At 40.5% G+C, this 22,991-nt stretch overlaps 1 protein-coding gene across 2 annotated transcripts in view; it reads left to right on the top strand.

The window, feature by feature from the left end:
- The window catches only part of LOC105692749 (proline-rich transmembrane protein 4), an 88,152-nt gene that overhangs the window by 896 nt on the left and 64,265 nt on the right, over nucleotides 1-22,991 (top strand). The window lies entirely within an intron of this gene.

Raw genomic sequence — 22,991 nt, 5'->3', positions numbered from 1 at the left:
AAATATGAAAACCGGCGAATAGATAATACAGCACTTTTCTCCACGTCGTTAGCGTTCCATTTATTTTCTTATTTATTTATTTATTTATTTTTATTTCTTTCAACGTAGAATATTTCCCTTTTGTGTAACCCTTCAGCCGTCACCTTCTTACATTTCTTTTGGATGCAGCCGACCGTCCGAGGTGGGCATATCATCTTTTGAAATATTGGTCCCATGACTAGTAAATTTATTCCAGCACTACAGGTTGGCTGACATTATTCACTGTGACGAGTTGGGTCTTAGAGAAGTTTGTTAGGTAATTATTCATTCGTTCACAAAGTAAGTTGCCCCCCAAAGATTAACTTGCATGGCAACCGACCATTAACCACCCGAAATATTATCGACGGAAGACGTTAACCGAGTTGCTGAGAAAACAAATTTTTTTTTTTTTTTTTTGTCTTTCGGTTTCTTTTTTTCCCCAAGAGAAAAACTATGATCAATTCTATTTCAATACCGTTACATCCTTCGGAGTAAATAAAACCTTCGGATCCGTGGGAATAAAAATTAAAGGGGTCTAAAAATACATGCACGTTCCAAATTAACTCTTACACATCGGAACGCCTTATGTGCGCTCGCTGTACGTACCGTACGTCGATCCGCGGGATGATTATAATAATTGACAAGGTAGCACGTGTCGTCGGTTCTGTCAGACTCGAACTCGCTGGTATTCGTAATAAAAACAAGGCGGCGCGCACATGTTTGTATATCACTATTACGATTAGTATGGTAGTTTCCGCGTGGAATTTCGTGTGCGTATCTATTCAATGGGGTTATATCGCGTATACTGTTACATTGTTGGTTGGCAACTGATATCACTTGACTTCGTGATGGTGCATCAAGTTCAGATCAGATTCGAAACAGGATATCTCTCTCTCTCTGTGTATAACGTATAAATCATCACGCGACACATTCGGTATCGGGTTTCGAAGAGGGAAAAAAGAATCACGACCTATCACCGTCGCACATGTGATGTAATTTCTATCTCTATACCAATGTCCAACTCGCGACCGTGGTTGTTATAACGCTCGCAGGTTTCTCTCTATCTTGCGTTCTCACTTATATTTAAACAACGCAAACGTCGAAAGAAGTTCCAATATTTGTGAAGTAGCAACACCCTCTGCAACGGCAGCATCACGTATGACTAATCGGAAAAATATTTACTCTAGATCACACATCGTTTACTATATCCCTCCGTATGTGTACCTACATTCAATCGAATAATCTACTCACCGTATCCGCGCGGAGCACCCCCTAATTCGTTTGGATTTTTTTTGAACCGGTATATAGGTATGGGTCGATTCGCGAAATCAATTTAGGCGGAGGTCGCATCCTTCTATTCCTTCTATTATCATTATTACCGCTTTTTTTTGTAGGTCCCGAGCGACGTATATAACGGACGGTGTCCTCATTTTTCAAGAGCCAATTTAGAAAACTCCTTTTTATCTATCGTAGCACCTTTTTTTTTTCTCTCGTTCTTGTTACTTTTCTGTCTTTTTCTCTCCCTTCGTTCACAGCTTCTCCTTCTCTTCGCGTCGACGGGTCGTCAAAAGTTCGCCGCAAGTATCCCATTTACCTTGATCTCCATCCATCCCCGTCAGATAAATCAAAAAAATATATTCCACTCGCGCGTATTTGCTCACCTCATTTCCTGCTTCATTTTATTCGATTCCATGGTCAGAAAATACATATCTGCATCGATGAAAATATAAATTAGGTATAATTTGAAATAGATTTCTTTTTTTTTTCTGTTATTCTTCTTAATTCCGTTGCGTTGAATTTAAGAGCGAAACCTTCGACCGTATGCATGTGAAATCCGAGCTCTCTTTCGGCTGGATTATTTGAATAAATGGAGAAAAATTTAAGCCATAGCTACTGAATTTAAAATACCGGGTATATTATAGAAGCAGTAGTAAAATTGCCAGATATTACTATCGTATAACCTAGATACCGTGGCGGCGAGGTTATAATATAAGGGTATAGTTCATTCCCATTTATGTAATACTAGAACCACAGGTGTTATATTTTCAAAACGTTTCGGGTTGAACCACATATTTCTATTATGTCAAGTAGTAACTGTGCCGGATATATAAACTTTGTACACGTATAAACTCAAATTTACCGCGGCCTATGCCAACCTAATTTTAAACATAAACCGTCCCCGGATAAAATTCTCTATGCCTTGTGAAATTCAACTCTGTACGCCGTGTTCCTATTGTTATAAGTATATTCTTCTGATACTAAATTTTCTACTTATACACATCATTTCATTATGTATAATGTATACGCGTATTTCCATGTTATTTCAAGTCCTGCGGACGTCTAGTACATATAAAGTATACCGCGGCGGTTATGAGGGTGGTTAAAAATCTCTACGTATAATAGGTGGGTATACGTAGGATTCAGTCGTATACGAAAATCCCGCTGTAATATTTCATCGCAAAAATCCTCCCCATATACGTTTATACATAAACGAATTTTATAATGACGAACTTTAGTATTATACCCATATACATGTATGCTAGAAAGGAACTTTGAGAAGGAGGGGGATGAAAAATTTTGCGGTTAACCACGACCTGCTAAACCATACTTATCGGTGTATCTCCTTTTTCGTTTTTTTTTCTGGCGGGGAGGGGTACGGTATCTTCACATGTGAATGTGTGCGGTTGGTTACTGGTTAGAATTGCATGTGACTGGGAACACGAGCTCGCAGCGGCGGGATCCGCGGCACGAGTACGGAAGGCATAAGGCGAAACGAGCGAGCAGCGGCAGCAGCAGCAGGGGCAAGCAACAACTTATAGTATACGACGACTACGAGGAATGAACGAAGCTCCGGAGCTATACTAATCCGTGAAACCTGCTTTCCGAGGCTGAAACTCTCAGGACGCGGGGCACAGGTGTATATGTTACTCACCGCGTCCTCTCCTCCCTTCCACCCCCTTCATCTTTCTCTTCTCTCTCTCTCACTTTATTCTACTCTTTTTATCTCTCGTCTCGTTCTTACTCTCAGGTATGCGCACGTTAACGCGCAGCGCTGCACCGACACGCGCTCCTATATAAAGTACCAGTCGTAAATACGCGTACGTGTGTTTGAATACATGAATATATATATTTATTTGTATATATTACACATATGTACATTTGTCGTAGAATAATGTACGATAATGTTGAATATGTGATCGTGTTTTTTATGGGGGTTGAATTTTGTGCGCTGTGCAGTAGATATATTTATTACGCATACGTATATATTTATTCATATATGTATAATATGTATACACACGGTGTAGGTACACTACGGTATGTTATACCCAAGCGACTTAAGTACTACGCGGGTACCGCGAGGGACACATATAGTTAATTTTCACAACGGTTGAACCTTCGTTAGTTCGGGTTTAGATCTACATATATACCTTATGTAGAGCTACCCTTGCTACGTGGGCGCGTCTGCACCGTCGCGGTTATATATACGCGTATCCTACTGTTTAGAAAACACGCTAGAATCCATTGTCAAAATAATATACGTTGCCAGACATACCTGCAGAAAAGAGACCTCAGGGAATACAATCAACGTTTATGAATATAGGCATTCTGTACTTATATACCTATGTATTCCATTCACGCGTATATACCCCTACGTGTACGTCGGGGAGGTAGTGTCCTTAAAAAATCAACAGCGTCGAGAAAAATATCTGAAATTTTCGTCGGTCGGGGAAGTGGGCGTAACTCGGAAAATTCAATAGTTGAAATCGTTCCCATTTTTTTTAGGGATAGCTTCTACTCCCGGCAGACATTCGCTCCTCAAGTTAAGCGAACGACTATACGTGCGATAGCTACACGGTAATAAGTTACATGTACCGGAGGTGGTGAAAAGGTAACGATGAGAAAACGTGAGTGGATCGCAAAGGATCTCGATTTTGTTCGCGCGCGTTGAGTTTCGGGATAAAAGGATTTAAAGGTGGATGGAATAGACAAACGCTCGGCGATCTCTGCGTTAACATGCAGGTATAAATAAAGTCGTTGAAAAAATAGCGCGGAGGGTCTACGAAAAATATATTCCTGATGCGTGTGCGTAACGTAAAAAAAACCGAAAAATTCGTGGCTCGGTGTAGCTGTAATAACATTTCGTACAATTTAATGAAAGATAGGTTTTTTTTTTTCGATTCGATTCGATTCGATTCGGATCCATTATCGCGCGTTCATTGCAGATGATGAATAATATCGCTCTGTATGAATTATTGTTTGCGTAACCGTATGGGAAAAAAAAAAGAAAAAAAAAAAGAAAAAAAAAAAGAGAAAAATTCAACTCTCACTGTCATAGGCTCACTGAATATTCATCCGATGGATTCTGCGGTAGGTATATCGTAGACGAACACATACGTACACACGTTTGTTAACCCACCTAGCCATATGCGACGGAACGCGGCGAATTCGTTTATCGAACTCGGGTGTACCTAGCCAGCCACAGATGTCCACGAAATTTCTCGTTGAACGCGAATGATTCGTTTGGAAGTATTGATAATTCGTAATTGGATATTGCTTCATCGACGCGCGTGGTGGTGGTGATACCTGCTGTACGTATCCTCCGCGTGTCCTCACGTATACACGTCTACACGCGCGCGTATAATTTTACTACCCCGCCGATGTCCGCCGCGGTAATCGAAATAGCTCGCGCGAGAGCTGAATTTACTACTACGACTGGTCAAACTTTTGACCCTTGCTAACTCCCGCCCTGATATTCGCGTATAATACATCTCTATGGGTACCGATCCCTCCGAGCGCACACATTCCACTCAAACTACCGCCCTGGGTAGGTACCTTCGTCGTAGATTTTCATCGCTCGTTTCTCTCGCTCATATCGCGGTATTTGAACAGTGCAAAAAAAATCTATACGTATAGGCGCGATATAGGAAAGGTATTTCTTACACATCCGTGTAAGGATTACGTACCCGTCTACACGGTGCGAGTGGGAAAAGAGCGATGGAAAAAAATGTAATAAAATTTATAAAAAAAATAAAAAAACGTATCTTCATCCGAGCTCAACTCTCCCGCGAATCCATTCTAACTCGTTTGAGATGTGAGCGCGTATATGGGTGTGTAATGTATATGGTAGAAAGCGAAAGCCGCACTTTACCGGGACAAGAAGATAGGACGATTTAGTGGCGGCCAATTTTGTTACTTTGGAAATAGTGACGCGGCCGCGGTACATAGGGATATGTAGGTTTATTTATATACGCGCGATGTCCGGTACGGAGGAAGAAAAAAGGAAGGGAAAAAAATATATACGCGAGTACAAACGCGGCGGTAACTTGAGAATGAAGTATAAGTAGTACCTACTGCAAAGTTGTATCATATATTACGTACGTGAAAAGAAGCAGAGAAGAGAACGACGGACCAAAAATGTTATCGTGTGCGTAGAGCTGCGTACGTGTGCGTAAGGTTGATCGAAAGAAACCCCCGTGAACCCTTAGCCACGTAGTCGCTTTGTGTGTGTAGATATGTGGGGGTGTACTGTGTGGGGGAACTACATTCGGAAGCCCCATTTATGCCCGTAGCGGTCACCCAATAAGCGGAAAAAAATTCGATATTACGTTATGGCCTATTGGACAGCCCTAGCGGAGGAGCTAAGCTCGAGGGATTCTGGTGGGCGACGGCGAGGAGGGTGGCCGTTAGGTCAGGTTAGGTGAACCTTTATTTCCAACCTTTAACCAGGATTGCTAACACCACCGTAGGTACGAGGTGTATAAGGTATAGATATCTTTCCCCCTTTTTTTCTTTCCCATCCTCCATTCGTCCCGAGCTCGCGTCTCGGTAACGGCGAATCCCCGAGATCTCGAGCGGTTCAAGTACCTGGTGACTGCGAGGGGTCAGACCGTCTGTTCAACGTTTATAGTTGCTTGCTATGCAGCTTGCTGCTCCTGATACGCGTATACAGACTCTACTGTTGCGCACGTGCTTCGTATGTATAAACCTACATACTTAACATGTTCTTCTTGTACATACATTTACCTGCATGCAGACGTGTAAAACCTGCTATTGTTCCGCATAAGTATGATATGAATTCTGTGCCTATTATGTATAGCTTTTGAGGAACGAGAAGAAGCTGTATTTCTCTCCTGTACTCTGGGAAAAAAATGTTCACTTCAAACTCGCTGAACTTGCAGTGCGAGAAAAAATTTCGTCAACTCGCAATCGCGAATAATTGATGATTACTCGATCGATTGCACGAGTAGATGATTTTGGCTTTCACATTTGGATTTCGGAGCTGATTACATGTAAGATTACCCTTGAGAAGCCAAAAAAAAAAATCGATTTTTGGGCCAAAAGTAAAGTAGTTTGAAAATTGATTGTATTACACAATTCTGACGTATTTTGACCTCAGGAATCCAAATCTGGAAGAAAAATTGATCTATCTCTAAAATTGACCGAGTTATCGCCAATTTTCAGCTTTTTGGGGTCAAAAATAAAAAATTGATTTTTTAGTCTATCTTGATGTAATTTGATCTCAGGAATCCGAATCTGGAAGTAAAATTGGTCTATCGGCGAAAACGACCGAGTTATCCTCATTTTTTCGCATTTTTTGGCATAAATTTGAGGATATCTCGAAGGGAAAAAATCGTAGCTCAATTTGAACAACGGATTCGTGTTCCTGAGGTCAAAATACGTAGGAAAAGTGCCATACGATCAATTTTTGAAAATAAAAATTTTTGGTCAAAATTTGAAAAAATCGTAAGGGGTACCCCTTGGAAAAATCTCAAATTTTGGCCAAAAATTTTTATTTTTGAAAATTGATCGTATGGCACTTTTCTTATGTATTTTGACCTCAGGAACACGAATCCGTTGTCCAAATTGAGCTACGATTTTTTCCCTTCGAGATATCCTCAAATTTATGTCAAAAAATGCGATAATTCGGCGATAACTCGATTAATTTTATAGATCGATCAATTTTACTTCCAGATTTAGATTCCTGAGCTCAAATTACATGAAGATAGACTAAAAAATCAATTTTTTATTTTTGACCCCAGAAAGCTGAAAATTGGCGATAACTCGGTCAATTTTAGAGATAGATCAATTTTTCTTCCAAATTCGGATTCCTGAGGTCAAAATACGTAAGAAAAGCATATTAAACCCAATTAAAACAATGATTTATTTTTTGCTCAAAAATCGAATTTTTTTTAATTTGGTTTTACAGGGTATTCTCATATATTTTGATCTTAGAAACATGAATTCATCCAGCAGATTGAGTCACGAATAATTCTTGTTGAAATATTATCGTTTCCCCGCTTATCAGAGCGATAGAAATTATTAATATCGTTAGTTTTCCGAAATTTGAAATCGCATGTATCTCGAAACCCTAATTCCGATAGAGTTAATTTTATTACACTGAACCATTTTCAATATTGCCTTACACCCACACCATGGGCGGTGTGTTGCACACATGCCATTTACTACTATGCGTCGTTTACCACGTGAGTCTTGAAATATTATCGGGACTATAAATACGTCAACGGCGCGCGTCGCGACGCGTATATACCCATAACGTTTGTATGCACGTTCATTTATTCGTTCGGTCCCGTCCTCTTTCCTTTTTCGTCTTTCCCCTTTATTTCTCCTTTTTTACTCTTCTCCACGCTGTTGCCATGGTATGCCATGCCACATAATGCCAACGACGTTACTGCTGCAGATGTTCGCCCCAAAAACAAAATTTAAATGCAAACTTCTGTCACTATAATAATACCGACTACTGAACTATGGGTACATAGAGACATCACATAAAGGAATGAGTAAGAAATGTTGAAAATTTATGGAACGCGAGTGAAACCGTTGTAAAACTACGTCAACCCCTTTCCATCTTATTCTTCACTTCACATTTTAACTCTGTTAACGAATGAATTCTTCTGCTTCGAATTTATCACCACTTTTTTCAATTCAATTTCTTCATCGCATTACGTACACGATCTTTGTGCGGATTTGGAACTTTTACTTTATGATAACGTAACGCCATGCAACTCCTGCTGTTCACAACTATCGACCACCCACAAATCTACTTCCTTATTCATACTTTTATTCCCAACATGCTTTGACGTTTGTGAGATAAAATTGCTTCTTCCAATTCTTCAACCGCACGCATTTCTATCTGTGTATTTAAATTTATTGTACAACGAGTTACCGCGACCAAACAATTTCATACAGGGAATGAATTAGTGGAGTAATAACAGTAGTAACAATAATGATAACAATTGTCTCCGACATTATCATCATTTTATTACTTTTATTATTCTTATTGTAATTATACGTCTTCGCGGGAGATCTTTTGTTCTCACGTTTGCTTGAAATAACATTGCTGTATATATAGTGTAATTAGCAGTTTATATATTATGCTTATAATATATCCTACGTCCTCTTCAGTTACTATTATTTTTCTCACTTTGTTTCTTCAAGTCTCAAATTTTGCCCGTCGTACATAATTCGAACATAATTCTACCTGCCGAATCAATTTGCCTCGCGATTACGGTAAAAATTTCAAAATTTTATTTTACCTCTGCGAGTGAAGAACAAAAAATTCGCATCGTTTGCAAAGAAGCAATATCTGAATATCTTTCCCAACTGATATAATTCTCTAATTTTTTTTACCTCCTAAGTAAATGATGTGAAGATCTGTACCGTGATTTCCAAGCGGGATGATCAATTTTTTTTCCTTATCTTGAGTTGATATTCAAATTCATCTGAGGGAAGAAAATAAAGTAATTAGAATCTTGATGCCGTACGATAACTGTGTAATTCTTCGTTCGTCATAGAATTTATGCGGATTGCTTCAGCGTCGCGTTTGTCCTAAGATAACTTGGGATAGGTAAAGATAGCGTGTTCCATATCTTGAGCCGATGAGAAATAATAAAGTAGCCTGTTCGGTTCGGGAACTGGGGAAGATCTTTGCAATGCTGCGAAATAAATAATCCTGTGGGATCCCAACGGAGAATTAAAAATCGATTCCCGTTCGTACAACCGTACAGATATATAGATCGTTGTCTCGCAGCATCGCGGCGCATCTCGCGCATTTATCGTCAGTCGAGCCTATCCTGTATCCCCCCCCTCCCCCCTCCCCCATCCTACTTTCTATATCCTCCGATCACAACGATCGCCGCTCACTGAACCGCCACGGATGCACCGCTGCTCGATCCTCTCGTCTGTCCGTTCGTCCGTCCGCGGTACGTCCATCCATCTGTCCATCCCACCGTGTTCAACTATCTCTCGGTCAATTCTCGTCGTGAGAACGCAGGTATAACTATAGTAACTATACGTATACAGGTATACGTTTTATACGCGGGATATTCGGCGCTGCACCGTGGAAGGCTGGATCGAATAAAAAAACATTTCACGTTGTCTTCCGAGAAGAAGAGTTGTCTTTTTTCGTTTTCGTTTGATTATTTGATTTTGTTTGTTTGTCTGGTTTCTTTTGTTGTTTTTTGTTCAAGAAAGAGGATAAGAAAAAAAATCATCGAGTGAACAACGATCGGAGATGCCAAACTCTAGACTTTACAGGAACCGCGGTCATGGACCGTGGCGAAATCGGGCCCATGGTTCATTGAATGTTTATCATCACCATTATCGTGATCAACCGCCTTACCTTTAATTTACTTCCGCTCCGATTTTTAGAACCTCTCTTCTTCTGTCGACGTTTCTTTTTCTCCTCATTTGAACGCAAATCCTACTTGGATGATTTTCCATCCTTCGACGTTCCAAGGAAATATTGTTTTATTCCTTTCCTCCGCGTAATCTCTTTTTTATTTTCGCGCATTAAAATAATTAGCTGAGAACTCGCGAGAACCGTGGACTACGCGGTGTTTGTCGGTGTCGATTATTTAATTCGTTTAAGTTTTTTTCTTTTTTAACTCGGTCTTTTGGGCGGGACGTGTTTTTTTACTCTCTTGTCTGTGTACCCGCGTTCGCATGGGATCGCTGTACGGTGACTGTACGAAGTGAAACTCTGAAAAACGCGGAGCGGAAAAGAAAATTAAAAAAGAGCAACGAGGAGAAAATAAAGGTCGAAAAAAAAGTTTAATCGCGGTTCAAAGTTAACGCGCGTAATTTACAACCGGTAGGATATATAACGTATACTGCTGCTGCTGCTGCTGCTGCTGCTGCTGCTGCCGCCGATGATGTTACGAGTCAGTATCGTTTCCCGATGGGTTCGTTGGGTTTGTTCGTTCGTTGGGTGGGTGGGGTGGGTTGGTCGGTTGGTACCATGGCTGTTGCTGCCTGGTTGCGACTTCAGATAAGCATTTACCGGGCTAACGGTCTCGGTCGTTGGATATTAATAGATAACGACATATCCGTTAAAGAGGAGTACCCATAATACACCACCTTCTTCTCATCCTCCGGTCTATCCATATAGGTATATGGGGATGTAGGTATATAGGTACCTACATACCATATATATAGCGGTAAATTGCGGTGGGTGTACACTCACCGACTATACGTATATAGACATAATTCCTTCTGACAACCACCGCGATGAACTCTAAACTCGTACGCTTCGTTAATTCAAACTTAACAATTCGACTCAACACATAAACCACCGCAGAGCTATTATAGTTTTGGAACAATCACGTTATGGATTATAATTATATAGCCACACGTACACGCACCCATAACCGATTTCTATACACACAACGTCTGATCGTTACGACGATCTTATATTTTTTACAAATTTTTCTTCCAGTTTTAAATCTTCTCCCGACAATACGATATCTGATACCGCAAACAACGTCTGATGTCGTAAGTTATTTTTTATGATATCGTCATTACACAAAATTTGTCTTTTATCTAATTTGCGTTACGATCATAATTGGCGCGCCAAAGCTATTGAAGCCGCAGCTGAGGGTGCGCGAATCAATTATAACCTTAAGTATCGGTTGAATAATTGTTAACTCGATTAAGGAATCTCTCTTCAGAGAATTCAATTTAAAACTGAGTTAGCATGCACTTGAAAAGTGTACTCATTTACCTGTATTTAAAATTTTTCCGCTAATCAGTCGATGTTGCGTATATATATATCTTACCGGTATCGTTCAAGACCTTCCGCAATTTACTGTACCTATATATATAAATATATATACATATATTCCGGAATCGTAGTCGCGTAGTCCTCGTCGTCGTCGGCGGCACTTGACGGAGAAAACAAATTACAGCTTCGACTCTGTTTTTGTCGTTGCCTAATGGGGCAGCGGCATCTCCCCATCATCCTCCCCTTTTTCCCTCCTCTGCTCTTCAGACTGATGATGCTGCTTCTGCCGTTGCCATACCCGCGGTGCACAACCGCGTTTGCATCACACTTTTTATTTCCCATTCTCCATACCCGCTCCCTATTCCTTCCCCCGAATACCCCCCCCCCCCCCCCCCCCCTCTCTTATTTTATTTATTCAACGTTTAAATCACTGGAGTCCCGCGTGCGCATTTAATTACTACAATTTGTACCTGGATTCTAATCAAGTCTAGACAAAAAGATGAAAATAAATTGGGCGGCGAGCGGCGGAGGGGAGACAAAAAAAGAATGGAAAGGTAAAAACGAATTAATACAAAAATACCGAGCTGTGCGTTGCCTAGAGAATAATTATTATAAAGCGCGTTGGCGGGGTAAAGTTTGATGAGAAACATCACCGTTCGCTGTAATAGTAGGTATTTTACGATTTCTCCTTTTTTCTCTCTTCAATTTTCAATTTTATTTTCTAAAAATTAGAAACTTATCACGATCGGTTCGACTTAATTGATATAATTATATTAATTATTCTCACCAGCTGAAGAATATTTTCTTTTGCTCTTCGAACATCGAAGTGAAAATCTTCTGCATGTAATTTTTTTTAACGAAGGTACAAGATGATTTTCTTTTCTCTCCTCTTCGTCGCGGTACTCCGAGGTTAATCGAGCTTATAAAACAGCGCAGCTGCACTACCTACTATTTTATGATATAAATGGCCTTTAATATATTGTATAATTTTTTTTTTCTCCTATTTTTTTTTTTTCCGTGCGACCCGTTTAAATTTTAGGATTATATTATACTTTGCAAAGGATAACGGTGACGGAGGTTAACCAAGAGAAAGAGGAATTTTTAAGAACGAAAACATTTATTTCGCGGTTATTATAATGCCCCTGCAGTACATAGCTACATGTATATATGTATGTATATATTTAGTTAGTTGCATGTAAAGTATGCAAGGGTGGGTTATTCCTTTTTATACCCTAGTACTGTCTGTCTCGCTCTTTTTTCACTTTTTCTTTCGCGATTTCTATTTTTTTTTTTTTTTTTATTCTTTTCTTTTTTTCTTCACTTTTCATACCGTATAGCCCGGTAAAACGAGGGGCTTTTCCTTAAAGATATGCGAGTGTATATAGGTATAGTGTATTATATGGGTATAATGGCTCTGTGTAATAAGTATTCGTATATATCTATACCTACATTGGAGTGCCGGAGTATCTTGGCTCGTTATTTCCGTATTTTGTTGAGTGCAAGTAAATTGCGGTATAGGTACAGTTGTGTCCGTGTATACGTATGCGCTTATAATACCCAGCCATCAGCGAAACGAAAAAACATTTGTATTTTTCATTTTTCGTTATGAAGTAGAAGAGAAAGAGCGTAATTAGCATAGAAAATGTAGAAAGATGAATGAATAGACGAAAGTACATGTGTCACAATATACCCAAGGCAACGCCCACTTATTGTTGGATGCACAATTATTTCTGTGCCCCCCTTTTTTTTTTAGTAGATATACAACTGAATGCATTCTGAACGATACCTGCATGTTCAGCATACTTGATCCAGTTCCTAGGTTCACTCGAATCATAATTAATCCTGCACTTTTGAAAAGATTTTTTTCCCCCCTCTTGAACGTGTTTTCGAAAAGGAGATCATACAACCGAACGGAATAATTGTTCATACGGCAAAATTAACCGATTTTCATTTCACGAATTTATTTTCACTACTTTCGTCTCACGGTGTGCAGAGTAGAGAAATTCAATTCTTTCGTAACTATTTCGTCCTTCCTTTCTTCTCTGTTTATTTTACGTTGATTTTTACCTTTTCTTTCGGTTGTTTCTTTGTTTCTTCTCTATTGCCAAGCTAAGAATCACGATTGCTTACGATTAGATTCGGAAAAGCTTCCTCCCGTATATATATCTAAACCAACCAACCATCTGCCCACGTCGCCTGCTTGTTCGTTGGTCCGTGGAGTTCGATTTCTTTCCTTCTTTCTCGCTCTCACCAGTCAATTCTTTTCTTCTTTCGTCTCTGTTTTTTTTTTTTTTTTTTTTCTTTCCTTTTGGTTGTGTTTTTAATTTGTTTTCTTTGTTTTTCTTCCTCACTCTGATTTTTCTTCCCTTTTTTCCCTCACGCAGCCTCTCCCACGGTTCCTTTTTCTTTGCTGCGGTTTATAACGAACGAAAGAGGGGGGGATGGTTCTTTTCGCTTTCTTTTTGCTGCGAAATGAAGAAAAAAAATTTGGGAAAATTTTGGACTTTTTCTGAACGTTATCACGGTGGGTAGAAAGAATATGCTCCGTTGAATTCTGTACTACGTATACCTACTCATGCGATCCTTTCATATTCTCTTCGTCATCGTACCCACCTACCCTTCTTCTGCACCGGGAACAGATCCCGAATACCTCGTTATTAAACTATATAGAATGATGGAAGGTTCTCTCTCTCCTTTTTTTTTTTTTTTCTTTCTATCTTAAAACAATGCAGCAGGTTCGACCATTGTTCAAAAACAAAAACCGTCATTTTCCCCTCTATCAGGCAATTAATTTGACCGAGCATTTCACGTTACAGCTGTGCGCGGTGTGTTCATATATTACGCGCTTTTGGCACCGTCCAAAATTATCAGTTGAATTGATTCCGGTTGATATACTGTGTATTATATACGCGTACACGTTATGTATACAGATATAGGGCAGATGTGGGGATCGAGATTGAAATTTGATACCGACCGAGGCTCGGCCTAGTGCGGAGCATCGAACGTAATTTGCTTTTGGATCGCTGATTCTGAACTGCACTTCTATGCATTTTGTGTGTCACGCTAACGAACCTGCTTTACTATACGCCATTTACTCCTGCCTATGTGGGAAACAAAATCTGCAGCGGCGTTTTGCAACAGTTTAGGTATAGCTGCGTACGTGTTTCGCGACCAACTACCTCTCCGTTATATAATATTATGTACACGCGTGTACGCCCATCTAGTCGTGTAATCCACTATTGATGTACTTCGGTACCTCGAGCTTTTCATTTTTCTCCTCGTCCAATCATATTTTCGAGAAAATTTCCGCATCTACAAATTTTCACACCGCACGTCTGTAAGCGTGGAGATGAGAGCTATTTTTTCTCTTGTACTGTACCGTTTGTTTATTTTTACCTCCCTTGAATTCTTTTCTCCCATAAAACGTGTCGATAAACTATTTGATTGCACACAATCGACGATCACATCCTGTCGGGGTCTGATTTGCTCTCGATTTACTTTCGCGCGTAAAATGTGAACGCCTCTTGGAGAAAAGGAGAAGCGAACAAATAAAAAAAAAGGGCCGCGGCGTACATCAGCAGCTAATAATCTACTTTAATAAAAGTCGTCTTCGTCGTCGTCGTCGTTCCCGGCGTCTTCGTAGTCGTCGAGAGGAAATTAAATGAAAATGAAATAGAATGAAAAAAAAAAAAAGAAGAAGCGATTCGCTGAGTTGAGTGCGACAACTGACATTTTGACTTTTGTGAGTAGGGTAGTTAAATGGGGATACCTTCACGCTACGATGTTCAATGAATAAAATAGGCTGGGATCGGTGGGTTGTAGGTGAATTATTAGTAAGACTTCGTCTTCCTTTTCTTCGTTATTTTTCTCCCCCACGTTCTTTTTCGTATTCTACTAATTACATAATTGACCCGGTAATATCATGTCCCATTATAACTGCGGATAGGTATAATATAGGGTTTTATACAAATTAGGTAGACATATATCCGTATGTACTCAACTTATGTACATGCGTTAAAAAAACATGTGTTCGAAGTTACATACGTATATTACATAATTATCAGTCTACTACCGCGGTAGGGAAACCTACAAGTGGTTGAAAAGTTTTAAATTATCTGATACAACCTGCGAACGGTAGGGAACTCATATAATATGCGATTCGAGCTGACGGTGTTGAGCTCTTGTTAGGGAGGAGATGAAAAAAAAAAAAAAGAAAAAAAAAATACCGAGAAATGATCATTTTTCTTTACATTTTATTTCCGACTCGTAATTCTCTCGTAGGTGTCGGTTGTCGCAGATAAAATCGCGTCTTCGTCTCACGAGTCCTCCGCGCCGCGGTCGTCGATAACGTATTTTAAAACGTTGTATATTTTTTTAATTCCAATAAACACTTTTTCGAAACTAGGTTAACTTAGCATTTATTTTCTCTCTCGCACTTTTATTAGTTTTTCACTTAATTTACTTTCGATTTTCAAATTTACAGGTTTTCTTTATTGCTTCCTTATCCTCATTGCCGCCTTTATATAAACCGCTCTATACTAAATTCGGAAACTTGAATCACTATAATACGACTCACGTAACTCTGCACTGCCGCACCAATTTGGATTAATGATGCCGATGTGATTTCATCATGTCGAAGGGTAGACGCGTGTTGTATAACTATATACCTTGGATTAAAAAAAAATAAATAAAATAAAATGTAAAAAAGAGAGGGAGAGAGAGAGAGCGAGAGAGGGGAGGAAGGAACTTGTAAACTAGTTTAATCAGCCACGATGACGTTGTACAAACTTTACTACGTTGTACAAAATTCCCTTTTTTCCTCTCTCTCTTTCTCTCTCCCTTTCTTTCTCTTTTTTCCGCCCCTCATTCATTAAAGTTTTCACTAAATCCACGCGTTTATGCATTAAAGTTTACCATACAGTTACCGCGGGAAAAAGCGTAGATTTTTTTTCTCGCCACTTTTTTCACTCTCGAGAAAAAGAAAAATTGGAAAATATCTCAATCAAGTTGAATTTGTGGAAAAACCGAGGCGAATTTTCGCGGTATATTCAACGGTCGCTACCGGTCTAATTTATGTCATCTGTACAGCCGCTGCTCTTCTTTCTCGAGTAGGGTCATCAGTAATAAATAAAATTATGGAGTGGATAAAAAAAATTTGAAATTTCACCAACTTAGTTGGCTGGTTCGATTCGATTCCTCCCTTCCTCGCCCCCCCTTCTTTTTATTTATTCATTTTTTTTTCAGAATTTTCCTCGTCAAGTCCTTAATTAATTGTAGAGGGTTTCGTAATTCTTTCCTCCCCGTGGATATCGTATCGTAGTATCGTATCTAGACTCTTAATTAACGCCGTCAGTTCTTCGCTCTGTTCCTTTCTCGACTGTAGGTATTATAAATATACCTATATGTGCGTGTACATGTAGATACACGCGCGTGTAAATGTACGCGTGTATTTATTCATATAGTCAACTGTATCTAGGTAGATACTATATGGAAATATTTTCGTTTTAATCGAGACTTCTGCGATCAGGCATGGTAACAGCGACGTACGTACGTACCTTATACATAGATAGATACTTACCTAGTGGGATTTTACGGTATAAATTCTGGCGTAGTCGTCGCACGTTTACGTAGCGTATTTTACATATACCTTGCCTTATACCTCCCTTCTAAGGGCAGTGATTCATTATACCTTATTCCCTACCTATGGCTACGCCGCGTGTATAATACGCTCTCCCTTTTCTCGCGCATGCCTCCGTGATGATCCTTCCGTATGATTATTTCCGCCAGATCAGCCTTAGAGCTCCGCAGCCTTGGTTCGGTACATAATAGAATAAGTACATATGTACGTGTACGCGTACGGTAGGTACGTGGTGAATATACGCGTGGTTCGTAGACTCCCGGTTGAATTCTCGCCCGTATCATCTGTAGCTCGAGAAAAACCGACATAGGTTTTCGGAATTTTTCGAATTTCGTCCCGATCATTTATCTTGGTAATCTCGTGGTATTTTTATAGATCACCACCGTGTCATGGTGGGTATCATGGTGTGTGCGGGCGCTTAACTCTCGTAAACCCTTTTCACGTTTAACGCCCGTCTACTCCAGACATGCTGCTCCCGCTGCCGGATTGCTGCAATCGCGTCTCGGAGAGAAAAAGTAGAAAAGATGAAGAAAAAACTTATTCCAGAATAAACGAAAAAGAAATATTTAATAATACCAATCTCGCGCTGTAGATTCGCTGCTGCTGCTGCTGCTGCCTGCTGTTGCTGTTGCTGTTGCCTCAGTCTCGTGTAAAAGAATTATATTTTGAGGGATCGCGAATAATTTTCCGATACAAACGAAATTTTAATCTCGCGGAACGTGCGGATTGAAATTACTGCAGATGGAATTCACGAACTTCTTTTGACATTTTCAAACGTCTTTGGAGACGGGTGTATATTTTTATTTTTTTTCTCGTATACTGTATATGACAGGCGGTAACAAAATTTCGAAGAAGAAAAAATCCTGAACTGATCAAAATTATTTAAAAGGTATATGCGAAATGTAACAAAAAAATGTCGCTCGTGCGGGAAAAAAGAAAGAGAAAAAGAAAAATTATTTTCATATCGTCTGTTATTATACCAGCCGTATGTGTATGTAATAATGTACTTTGTTCTGTCAGATACGAGGATCCTCGCACCCCATTACTTTTCTATACCTGTCTCTGTGTACACATATCTGCCTACGTGCGCATACGTATATGGTTTAATAACTCAATGAAATTGGACGAGTCGAAAATAAAAAAGGGAAAGAAAAAAGAAAAAACCGTTGAATTTTAAAACTCGAGTAGAAAAAACCTTCTATACTTTCAATTAAGATAATTTCCATTTCAGATTAGATAAAACGCGCGTAGACTTTGGATTATGTATAGCGTATACATGGAAAGCTACATAGTCCCGTTTCGATGAAAAAAGCGTAGGCATGAGATGCGAGTAATATGCATATGTATAGGTCTCATACCGTCTAAGAAAAGGTTTCTTCGGGGTTGAAAATACGGAGACGATCTATTTCAAGCTCAAAGTACCCAGAGAGCGCCAGACGGTCGGTCGGTCGGTCGGATGGACGGACAGGTGGAGTTGTGAATGGGATAGGAGACTTTGGTAAATATCGGTGGGTGCGGAGAAACGAAGAAGAGCGGCGAGACGGGGTAGGTTATACGTATCGCGCGAGGAGTTTCTTCGTCGCACGGTTTTTAAAAAATTGAGGGTAAAAAAGAAGAGGGAAAATTCATATACGCCTCCTATAAACTTCAGGTACCTCATTATAACCACACTGCGGGCAACAAAAGAAATTTTCTATAGACATACGAAAGTTCGAAGTCGCGCGAGGTTTACACTCGTTGATTTTTTCAATTTCGACTCCCGAAATAACGTGCGCACCCGCTTTTCGGCGAGGGTTAAAGGACGCCGAGAAATCAGGCTTGAAACAAAGGGCGAAAGTTATAGGTCAGGTTAATGTAGTAATAATGAAAAAAAAATCTCAGATTGTTTGTCGGGAAATTTTCTTCAGAAGAAAGACCACCGTTGGCGGGGGTGGGTGTGTGTGCATTCGTTGTTTTCCGTGGTTTTTTTTTTTTCTCTTTCTTTAATATTTCTACCTTTTGTCAAATTCCGGATACCGGTACTTATATACCTCTTGGTCCTCCGTATGTTCCTTATCCCCGCGAATTCGTTAACCTGTTCATTTCAAATTCATGAGTAAACCGACGGAATTATTCACCCATACCGTAAGAATATGTTTGCCTTATCCCCATCTGTCTACCTTATATTGTAATAATAACTGTGAAGAACCAAAAGGGCATGGCCCACGGGAATTCTGGCGTGTGGGCGTATCCCTCGAAAGGAAAGGAAAAAAAAAAAGAAAGGAAGAAAAAGTTCTTAACGAATTTCAAAAACACGGACAGTCACAGGCTGCTTCAAATTTTCCTTGATCGTGAAAATCCTTTTTCTGTTTTCTCAGATCGTCTTCACCCTTTCAAGGGATGGGGAAAAATTCAGTTTTCCAGCTAGCCAAAAATACTTATAAATTGAAATTTCATACCGTTCGAAAAATTCAATTTTCGAACCACGTTCGCCTGAAATTAATGCGCTGTCCAAGTACAACGATTTCGGTCACTTTTGGAGGGTCGGTTTTCGCGTCAGCGAAACGCGACCTAGGAGCGGAAAAAAATTTGCCACGCCCTTGTGGTTCTTCACCCTTGGAATATGTATCAATGATCCATGACGACAAGTGATGAAAATTGTATGCGACGTAAAAAGATCAGAAGAGTGCGTAAAAGAAAATGACAAAAGGTAGATGAAAAAAAAAAAAGAACACATTTCGTTCTCACGCCCGAGCAAATGGATCAAATGTATCAAATGGATGAAATGGATCGAATGTCACGTAATGAGACTAATATCCTCGCCCTGTCAAATCCATTTCGATAACGTTGTTATTTATTGACTCCGGATGTCGAGAAAAATTTCACCTCCCAGCAATCGACGTTGGGTTCCTACCATCGCGATATACGTCGTATACGTTTGTGTTCGTCTTTCGTTTTCCTCAGAGGACTTGTAGTAGGTATACACACATATACCCGCTAAGGCGAAGAGAAAAGAGGTGATGTGAAAAAGGAATCAATATAAGGAAAGAGACTGACGTCTAGCGAGTTGTTTCACCTTTGCGGGGTGGAGAGAGAAACGTAAGAAAATGTAAGAAAAAGAAAAAAATCAAGCGAGCGAATCAAGCTTTATTTGGTATGTGCGGAGTGTATGAGGTACACGATGGAATGAACGCTGATCTTTTTACGCGTTCACTTCCGGTTTTCGTACGCCTTTTTACAGTGTCGCGCGTACACGTAACCCCGTCCGAGTCTATATGGCGCACACGTACGTGCAGATAGCATTATCCCGGAAAACATGGCGAACACTTCTATGCATACTATACCATAGCTCCTGTTGAGATAATCTGTTGTGTCTTGGCGTCTGGCTTTGCATCGTTGGGGTATCTAAAATCTACAGTCTCTAGTGTCTAGTCGAGCTAGTGTGTTCTAGTAACGTAGTTTCATAGAATAAGGCTATTGCCGGGGCTGCACTAGAACGGCAGACAACGTAGACGCGTTCCGAGTACCGGGGAAAGACAGAGTCTAGTCAGTAGATGGCGAAATTGGCCGAGCTCCAGGCGGAATAAAAATAAATAGAGAAGAGAGAGAGAAAAAAAAAAGGGAAATAGAAGAGAAAATAAAAAATCGACGGTCTAGGAACTCTAACTTAGGTACGCGCCGTATATATAGGAGGTATACGCCTATATATCTTGTGCATGATAAAATGATCCACCCATTCTAGAAATAGTCAGCGGTGAAATGCTCAGACTGCACAGGCCATTCAGTTTCTGATCGCAAATTTAGACTGTCGACGTTACCGCGCGGACCCCGATGGTTACCATTAGTTCATTTATTTCTTACCATTAGGTCCTCGTTCTCTTGAAACTCGTTCCTAAAGTATTTTCATTCCCGCATAACTTCGCACGTGCATGTCCCATGCGATTTAAATTGTCATTGGCTTCGTCCAGTTCCTTTTTTTTTTTTTTTTTTTTTTTCTTACTTCACTTCTGTACTTTTTCGTTCATCGCGCATTTGGAACGCTACCATTGATACGTTCGCGGAGTAGGTAATCTACTCGTTCAATTACTTTTATTTCGTGGTCCTCCTTGATGTACCACCTTTGCAACGCAATTTGTCTTATGGTCGTTTCGTTGTTTCTCTTATAAATAGTTTTGTGTACAGACGCGATATACCGGCGTGTTCAGTGTACCTATGTGCCGAACACGTATCCCCATACAGTCATAAAACTTGTGGAAGTTTGTGGCCGGAGAGAAAGAGAGAGAGAGAGAGAGAAAAAAAATGTAACGTCGGTGGTATAGGGAGGTTTTTTATTTATTTCTATTTTTTTTCGGGGCCCAGAGGAGGGGGGGGGGGGATGGGGGTTAGGTACATAGCGTGGAATTCGTATTTCTATTTAACAACGGCTATGCCTCCTGAGAAAGAAAGGGGTGTGTGGAAAAGGTTATATAAATCGAGAGAGGACCCTCGCGTACGAGGGTATAAGGAAGACGAGGAGAAAAGATGAACATTGCACGAAGTTGGCAAAGTCTGGTGAAAAAATATCGCTTCACAACACTCGAGGAAAGTTTTCTTTCAATTTATCTGGCGCCCGCGATCGGGTATAGTGGTCCGAGAGTCCTGCAGGATACTTCCGCGCGCTTATTCTTCCCTTCCCGTACCTACGTATGTACGTACGTACGTACGTGTCTTTTGGCAACAACGATATTCGACGTGCGTGTGCTTTTCTTTTTCATCCCTCCTTTTTTCCTCGTTTTTCCGAGTCGAAAATTTCTCTTTAATCTCGCTTATCCTCGCGGCGCGCGTTCCCGGTAGTGTTGGCAAAAGGGGGTGAAAGGAACATCGATGGAATTTACAATTGTTTGGCGGTTACCCCTTACCTGCCCCATATATTTAACATAAGTACGATGTGGAAGAGCGATGAGGTCGACACCAAGGGGCAACATTCTCAAGTCCCCCTGGCGCCTCTAGGCCCCCGCGAGTTGTATAACATCGTTGATTGTGGTGGTGATGGTGGTGGTGGTACCGCTGTTGCTGCTTTTACTGGGCCTTCAGGCGCCCTGTCGGTTATGCGCAGAGAAAAGCCTGCGGCCGACATGGTTTCTCTCTGGAGATCACAAAGAGAAAATATGAAGTAACAAGGAGTAGAAAAATGAAAAGAAGCTAAGACGGAGGAACTCCGCGAGCGCAGAAACGGGATGGAATGAGAAAAAAAAAAGAAATAAAATGAAATGAAGAAAGAAAGAAAAAAAATAAAGGATAAAGGGAAAAGGGAAAAGGGAAAGAGATCAAGAGATATGGCGAGTCAGACGATGCGGGAAAAGAGAAGGAACTCCATGACAGAAATAGAGACGGAGAGGTGGAAAGGAAAAGGAGGTTGGCTTCATCTTCCCGGAGTAGATATGGACGCGCCGCGTTGCCCAGCTAGGAAAGGAATAAGGTGAAGTGGAAAGGTGCAGCGGCAGCGGTAGCAGCAGCAACTCTGTCGAAACCACTGGTGAAGTCAACAAGCCAGCAACTGTTGAAAGCCAAGTTCTACGGTTTTCCTAGGGTGGAAAACGCGTATAGCTTACTTACCGGAAGAGCTTATACTTGGCTCTCTCTACGTTAATCGGAATTATTAAATTATATTTAATTGGATTCCACGGAACCACCTAGACGCCCGTACCGTACACCGCGTACTTCACAGTTCCCTTTGCTATTTATTCAACTTGAAATAACGACCATTTCGCAAGAATGCACCTCTCCAGCACACCGCTTACAACTATATTCCCTATATATGGCTTCGAGTTCACTTGTCTCTTCCGAAAGTGGAATTGAAACTATTGCGAATAGTCGCCGACGTCATATTTCCCCCGTTTCCGATGCCCCCCTCACCTCCCATGCTTTTCATTATCCTTTGTCTTTACTCGGATGGTATTTCTTATCTTCAGACTTTTATCCGATTTTTTCTCCCTCGCGGAAGTTGAAATTTTTTTCTCAGCGAAAGCGAGCTGTTACATTGAATTGCAGTATCCTGGCCGATTCGATACGGTAGAGAAGACCCGGACGACTAGCGGTGCCATTATTTTCTGACTACTGGCATGTATCGTGGGTATCCTTATACCCAGCCGTGTAGCCGAGCGATTAATACGCCGGGCGTATATATCCCTTGAAAAGGGATACCTACGCACATACCTTCGCGAAGATAGGCGATAGATATTCGTCAGTGAAACCAGAGAAGACCATCTCGTGGGTTCCCGAAGTCTTGAGATCTACACGGGCGTCGTTGATCGTTATACCGTGAAACACGGCTTTCGGCATTCGTGTATACGCGGC

This window comes from Athalia rosae, chromosome 4, assembly GCF_917208135.1.
Source record: "Athalia rosae chromosome 4, iyAthRosa1.1, whole genome shotgun sequence".
In the NCBI taxonomy this organism is placed as follows: Eukaryota; Metazoa; Arthropoda; class Insecta; order Hymenoptera; family Athaliidae; genus Athalia; species Athalia rosae.
The sequence above is the reverse complement of the archived record's forward strand: the minus strand, read 5'-3'. Positions and strand labels throughout refer to the sequence as shown.